The sequence below is a fragment of the Camelina sativa genome, chromosome 6, assembly GCF_000633955.1.
Source record: "Camelina sativa cultivar DH55 chromosome 6, Cs, whole genome shotgun sequence".
Taxonomy (NCBI): Eukaryota; Viridiplantae; Streptophyta; class Magnoliopsida; order Brassicales; family Brassicaceae; genus Camelina; species Camelina sativa.
Window position 1 is genome coordinate 14,513,972 of NC_025690.1, and position 5,556 is coordinate 14,519,527.

At 43.5% G+C, this 5,556-nt stretch overlaps 1 long non-coding RNA gene across 1 annotated transcript in view; it reads left to right on the forward strand.

Annotated features, from left to right (window-relative positions):
* LOC104791353 overlaps nucleotides 1–5,556 on the forward strand; it is an 11,678-nt gene continuing 6,122 nt past the window's right edge. Inside the window, exons 1-2 of the long non-coding RNA XR_768896.2 lie at nucleotides 1–12; nucleotides 1,380–1,385. This is a non-coding gene — a long non-coding RNA (uncharacterized LOC104791353). The remainder of the gene's footprint in view (nucleotides 13–1,379; nucleotides 1,386–5,556) is intronic.

Consider the following 5,556-nt stretch of genomic DNA (forward strand, 5'->3'; position numbering starts at 1 on the left):
GTCATTTCAAACGTTTTATTCATATTCTCCTTGAACTGTTTAATCATTTTCTCACTGCTCCCTGTAATAATAAGATCATCAACATAAAGACTGATAATCATAATGTCACCTTCGCATTCTAGTGTGTATATTGCTGCATCACAGTCACTTCTCTTGCATCCTTGTGACATAAAATAAGAGTCAATCTTACTATACCATGCTCTAGGTGCTTGTTTCAATCCATACAAAGCCTTCTTTAACTTGTAGACCATATTCTCTGCTCCCTCTATCTCAAAACCTGGTGGTTGTTCAACATAAACCTCTTCTGTGATTTCCCCATTCAAAAATGCTGACTTCACATCCACTTGGTGCAGGTTCCACTTATGTTTGGAGGCTAAGGCAATTACAGTTCTAATTGTGTCGTGTCTGGATACTGGAGCAAACGTTTCACCATAATCTTCTCTGTACGTTTGGGTAAACCTTCTTGCCACCAGTCTTGCTTTTAGCTTCTGAATCTGACCACCTTCATTTGTTTTCACCTTATATATCCATTTGACAGAAATCACTTTCTTACCTTCAGGTTTATTTACAAGCTCCCATGTCTCATTCTTGTTTATGATGTAAATTTCATCATCCATACCAATCCTCCATTCCTTGTTATTTATAGCTTCTTCAAAGGTAGAAGGTTCTTCCCAAGTAAGATAACACGTTTCTGCAACATGACTTACATCTTCTTCTTGTTCTTCTGTATCATGATACACATCACCCAATCTTCTGACTTTGTGAACGATTCGTGAAGAGCTCCCAGGCTCAGTTTCTCCTTCACTTAATTGAAACGGTATGGGGCTTATGCCTTGTCTTTCATCTCTGATATTTGTTCTGTTTTGTGGACTGGTTTCATTTCTCCTTGGTATTTCCTCATCCGTTTTCTAAGATGGACTAGCCTTATTGGGGGAGTTCTCACTTCTCTCTTCTACTTCTTCTTGAGTTTTCCAATTCCAACTCTTTTGTTCTTCGAAAACTACATCTCTTGAGACTTCTATCCTTTTGTACTTAGGACATACACTTTGTAACCCTTACTTATGGTGCTATATCCCATAAACACAACTTTCTCTAATCTGTCATCCAATTTTCTTCTTCTGGCTGTAGGTATCCACACATGACAAACACAGCCAAAAACCTTAAGATGACCGACAGAGGGTTTGTGACCACTCGAGGCCTCAAGAGGTGTTTTCTGGTTTAGAGCCTTGGTGGGGAGTCTATTTTGAAGATAAGTTGCTGTAAATACTGCTTCAGCCCAAAACACATCTGGCATTCCTTTGTCTTTTAACATGCTTCTTGCCATGTCCAACAGGGTCCTGTTTCTGCGTTCTGCAACACCATTCTGCTGAGGTGAGTAGGCCACTGTGAACTGCCTCTCTATGCCGTTTTCTTCTAAAAATCTTGAGAATTTCTCTGATTTGAATTCACCTCCCCTATCTGACCTAATTTTCTTTATTCTTTTGCCAGTTTGAGTTTCTGATATGTTACGGTTTTGACTCACTTTGATCCCGTTTATTTGATAGTTTTGTAGTTGTTTGAGTCCTTTTCAGGTTATAATACGAGGCTAGGAAGCTAAAAGCAAGGATTGGAACAGCAGGAGCAATCGGAGCAGAAAGGAGTTGAATTGGAGCAGAAAAGCTGATTTTAGACCCAGGAGCACATGCTCCCGATTTCCGAGCACATGCTCCCAACTCTACGGTTTCATGACGACACGTGGCAAGCATCTAGGCGCCGATTCCCTGCCTAATTCCCCTTATTTTAGGCGATCCTTTGTGAGAGAAAGAGGGCTGAGATCGCTTTTTAATAGGGAGATTTGAATTTGGAATCTTTCCTTATTTTTCTCTACTTGTATGCTATTTAACCTAGGGTTTTTAGGAGAGAGGGATATACCTTTTTCTTTTGTTTTTGAGCGACGTTTTTGTGAGAGGGAGAAGAGCGGCTACCTTGTGAAGCATTCTCTGAACCCTTTTTATTTTTATGTCATTGAATTTCTCATCTTTTGCTATGATTCATTTCTCTATGTCTGAGTAGTTTTCTTTGCTAGATTAGGGGTTTCAAAAGGGGTTTCATGGGTTAGCAACAGAACACAAATAGGGCTTTATATAATCGATTGTCTTCACTATTGTTAGACTTAATGCTTAGGTTGATTTGATCACCCAATCTATGATTCTAGGTTTATCTATTCATCAAAAGTGTAATAGGTTGCTAGAAAAGACATTAGTGGGCAAATTATCCTAGACCTGCGAAAGTTGATGTGTAGGTGATTTGTGAACTTATCATTCCTGTTCTTTAATGCTTGTCTGCGATTCTGGGCTCAAACGACAGTTTAGGGTTTATGGACCGCCGAGCATGTGCTCCGGATGTCTGAGCACGTGCTCCGCGTTTCCGCACAGAATCGATCAGATAGAGTTATTGATACCACGACAGTGGATCAGTTTATATTTATGTTTGAGTTCTAGACTGGTACTTAATCTATGCCCTGAATAGTTGTTTAGTTGCTATCTCTGAAATTCCCGAGAATTACCCCTGATCTAGTGTTTTGCTTATTGCCTTTTTATACCGTTTTAATCGCGTTACTGTTACCAAACAAACCCAACTTTGAATTGTCTTAGCTTGAAATTGAACCAATAGAACCATAGAGTAAAACTTGGTCTTCGTGGGATTCGACCCCTAAGTACTACTTCTTTGCTGTGCACTTGCAGTAGGAAAATAGGGTTTAAAACTCTGTGTATCAAGTTTTTGGCGCCGTTGCCGGGGACCAAATTTTTACCTTTGGTTTTCGGCGAAATTACTAGACTAAGACCTTACTGATTTGTCTTTCTGCTTCTTCTTTGCGTGTGTTTCAGGTGCATGTCAAGAAGATCTACAAGAAGAAACAACACCGAAGAACTAGTTGCTTTGTCAGCCGCAGAGCTCTCTTTGGCAGAAAGAACAAACCGCAAGAACAGAAAGTTTCAATCCGTCAACATGGGTGACAACAGAAACAATGAGGATATGGCTGCCGAGTTGCAGCAACTTCGACAACAGTTGGGGCAGTTGCTCCGTGCTCAACACGAAAGAGCCGCGCCGCCGCAACCGTCCATTGGGGACAAGGACAACCCGCATGTGTCCTACACCAACCGAGCGACGATTGTTTCTCCCACCATCCCGAACCAAGATTTTGAGATCAAGCCACAGATGATCTCTCTAGTGAAGCAACACCTATTTCACGGTCTCCCAGCTGAGATTCCGATGGACCACATCGAGAATTTTGAGGAGATATGTAGCACCACTGGTTCAAATGGGATACCGCCAGACTTTCTGAAGTGCAAGCTCTTTCCCTTCTCTCTTGCGGATAGAGCTTCACGTTGGCTGAAGTCATTGCCACCTGGGTCTCTGACATCATGGGAACAGTGTAGGTCTGCGTTTCTGGACCATTTCTACACCAAGGCTAAGACCGCTGCCCTGAGGAACAAGATTTCATCGTTCCAACAGCACACTGGAGAAGCCTTCTGCGAGGCTTGGGAGAGGTACAAAGAGTACCGTAGAGAGTGTCCGCACCATGGATTCAGTGATGAACAGATTCTGGGCATTTTCTATGATGGAGTTAACTGGGACTATAAAAACGTTCTCAACTCGACCAGCAATGGGGATTTTATGACGAAGTCTAAGGAAGGAGCATATCAGTTGATTGAGAACCTAGCTGCAAGCTCCAGCAACAAGGCTCCTGAGTATGACAGGTCCGTGAAGGTCAACAGTGTCGATACGCAAAAGATTGACGAGTTGACAGCCAAGGTGAACCTTCTTCTGAAGGGGAGCCAGAAAACTGTCCATTTTGTCGATGAGACCGGAGACATGCCGCTAGCTCAGGAGATTTGTGATGGAGAGGATGAAACGATGGAGGTTAATTATGTGAGTGGGCAAGGTTTTGTGCAGAACAGGGGTTTCAACTCGAACTACAGAAGCCATCCGAATTTGTCCTACAGAAGCACCAACGTGGAGAATCCTCAGGATCAGGTGTATCCGCAGCAAGGAGCTCAGAATCAGATGGGTTATCAGAAAACCTTCTCAAACAACTTCCAAGGCAAACAGTTTGTGCCCACTCAAAACCGTTTCCAAGGGGGGAACCAGCAGGCATATACAAGCGCTCAGCAAGCACTGCCTTACACCAACCAGCAGTTGGGACCTTCATCTGCTAGCAGCTCTCAGGATGAGCTGAAAAACATGATGCAACAACTCTTGGTGAATCAACAAAAAGCTTCAGTGGAAATCAACGCTAAGGTCGATACCATGTACAATGACCTTAATGGGAAGTATGAGGCAGTAATGTCACATGTGAAGAAGCTTGATGTTCAGGTTGCACAGACTGCTGAAGCCGTGAAAAGAACTCCTGGGACTCTGCCCGGAAAAGGGGAAGCAAACCCGCGGAACGAGTATGTCAATGCGATTGAGCTAAGGGGAGGAAAGAAGTTACCCCCTAGAGAAGCACCATCCGCTAGGCTTGACAAGGGCAAGGGTATTGCTGAAGAATACCTTCCTCAACATGCTGCTGAGACTCCACCGTTGAGTCAAAAAGAAGCCGAAGCATCCGGCGAGCATGTGCTCCCACCCAGCGAGCACGTGCTCCCGACTCCCGATCAGACCGTTCCTACTGAGGTACCTCCTGCACGCGTGTACACCCCTAGGGTTCCTTACCCTGTTCCTCTTAAGAAATCTCGCAAGGATTTGGAGGATACAAAGTGCAAGGAGATGTTGAGAGAATTGACGGTAAAACTACCCCTAGCTGATGCTGTTCAGATGATACCTGCTTTGAAGAGATATGTGAAAGGGTTGGTTTCTGGGAGAGTGTCAGAGGAAGAGAACGTGATGATGGTTTCAAGAGAGTGTAGTGCTGTGCTGCAAAACAAAGTGCTAAAGAAGAGAGATGAGACGCGGGAGGCAATCCTGACTGCGGGATGCGAGATGCTCGTCTGGCTGGCCCTGTTGGAGCGGTAGGGCCCCGACGATTCCGACGCCTGATCGCGGTTACACACACCATCATTGTCCTATCCGCCTTATTTTCTTTTCATTTTTATTGTTATCTTTATTTTTCTTTTTATCTAGGTCTCTCTTTGGCTTATTTTCACATCGGAGACGGTGCGAAGTAAGTCCGGGGGAGGTTCACCTATGACATTTGTTTTCTTTATTTTTCTTTTTATTGAGTCAGTTTGTCATGTGAGTCGAACCAAAACTTGTGGGAATTAGGACCGAAATCTGTGATGCTTTTAACCATTTGTGAGTTTGACCGTTTTTCCTAGTGACCATTGTTGCAGAACTAAGAGTACAGAGACGAGCTAATACCTCTTCACATTCGGACCCTTCTCCTGTCCAGAAAAGCTTCATCCCATTAAGGTTTCACCGAAAAGACTTAGACTCTACTTTATTGGAACCTAACCGGATTTAAATTCTTCTCGTTCTGGGCATTAGGATAGGGAACGTGTCACATATTCAGGACTTCTTATTCATTTTGCCAATCTTGTTGATCCTGAATAGCTAGCTCATTTTAAGTTAGTACCC